A 2,107-nucleotide genomic window follows, 5' to 3' on the forward strand; every position below is an offset into this window, starting at 1 on the left:
TAAAGTGCAACAACGACAAACCGTGGTTTACAGCAGAGCTCAGGCAGCTTCGTCAGGCCAAAGAGGATGCTTACAGGGGTGTGGATAAAGTCTTGTACAATCAGGCCAAGAACACACTGAACAAGGAAATCAGAGTGGCTAAAAGAAGATACTCTGAGAAGCTGAAAAACAAGTTTTCAGCTAACAACCCTGCATCAGTGTGGAGTGGCATGAAACAACTCACAAATTACAGGACTCCTACCCCCAACCCTGTGGTGGACCAACATCTGGCTGATGACCTGAATGTGTTCTACTGCAGATTTGAAAGGCCCAATCTCACACCCCACACCCACTCTGACCTTCACTTCACACAAACACCAACACCTCCTGCAACCCCCCTCCTGCTATTCAACCTGCACTTAAGATCTGTGATGATGTGAGCCGCATCTTTGGAAACAAAAGACGAGGAAAGCTTCAGGCCCAGATGGCATCTCACCAGCGTGTCTTCGATCCTGTGCTAACCAGCTGGCCCTCATCTTCACACAGATCTTCAATAGATCACTGGAGCAGTGTGAAGTCCCATGCTTCTTCAAATGCTCAATCATTATTCCTGTCCCAAAGAAACCAAAACTCACAGGACTTAATGACTACAGACCTGTCACCCTGATGTCTGTGGTCATGAAATCATTTGAGAAACTGGTGTTGGCCCACCTGAAAAACATCACTGGACCCTTTCTATATCCCCTTCAATTTGCTTATCGAGCAAACAGGTCTGTAGATGATGCAGTCAACATGGGATTGCATCATATCCTGCAACATCTGGACAGACCAGGGACATATGCAAGGATCCTTAGCTCAAGAATAGTGCATAGAGAGCTTCATGGAATGGGTTTCCATGGCCGAGCAGCTGCATGCAAGCCATACATCACCAAGTACAATGCAAAGCGTCGGATGCAGTGGTGTAAAGCACGCCGCCACTGGACTCTAGAGCAGTGGAGACGCGTTCTCTGAAGTGACGAATCACGCTTCTCCATCTGGCAATCTGATGGACGAGTCTGGGTTTGGCGGTTGCCAGGAGAACGGTACTTGTCTGACTGCATTGTGCCAGCTGTGAAGTTTGGTGGAGGGGGGATTATGGTGTGGGGTTGTTTTTCAGGAGCTGGGCTTGGTCCCTTAGTTCCAGTGAAAGGAACTCTGAATGCTTCAGCATACCAAGAGATTTTGGACAATTCCATGCTCCCAACTTTGTGGGAACAGTTTGGGGATGGCCCCTTCCTGTTCCAACATGACTGCGCACCAGTGCACAAAGCAAGGTCCATAAAGACATGGATGAGTGAGTTTGGTGTGGAAAAACTTGACTGGCCCGCACAGAGTCCTGACCTCAACCCGATAGAGCACCTTTGGGATGAATTAGAGCGAAGACTGCGAGCCAGGCCTTCTCGTCCAACATCAGTGTCTGACCTCACAAATGCGCTTCTGGAAGAATGGTCAAAAATTCCCATAAACACACTCCTAAACCTTGTGGAAAGCCTTCCCAGAAGAGTTGAAGCTGTTATAGCTGCAAAGGGTGGGCCGACATCATATTAAACCCTATGGATTAAGAATGGGATGTCACTTAAGTTCATATGCGTCTAAAGGCAGATGAGCGAATACTTTTGGCAATATAGTGTATATTGATCTGAATAATGTTTTTGTGACTTGTTTTAGGAAGTGTGACTGATCCACAATCTCTTCGAGATGGTAACTATTTGATTTCATCATAATGATCTTACAGTCAGTTTTATTAATTGTCTCCCAAACAGATTTATGTTGATTCGTGGCAGTGTTCATTTTTTCATTGCTGTAGTTAGTAATGTCATTGATGTTTCAAAACAAATTCTGGACAGAAATATACAAGTTATTTGAGAGTTTGGAGAGGAGAATCATGCTGAAACTAGACCAAATCCAGGACAACATCACAGCAGCGGTCAGAACAATGCAGCAGTCAATGAGCCAGCCAAGCACCTCTGTCTCTGATCTTACAGAGCTGCTAGAGAAGCCTTGTAAGACTGTGGAGGAATTAGAAGAGCTGTGTAATAAGCTGAAAGATCCTGACTTTTGAAAGAAGATGGTATGTGCCATAACACAA

The sequence above is a fragment of the Myxocyprinus asiaticus genome, chromosome 26 (assembly GCF_019703515.2).
Source record: "Myxocyprinus asiaticus isolate MX2 ecotype Aquarium Trade chromosome 26, UBuf_Myxa_2, whole genome shotgun sequence".
Taxonomy (NCBI): Eukaryota; Metazoa; Chordata; class Actinopteri; order Cypriniformes; family Catostomidae; genus Myxocyprinus; species Myxocyprinus asiaticus.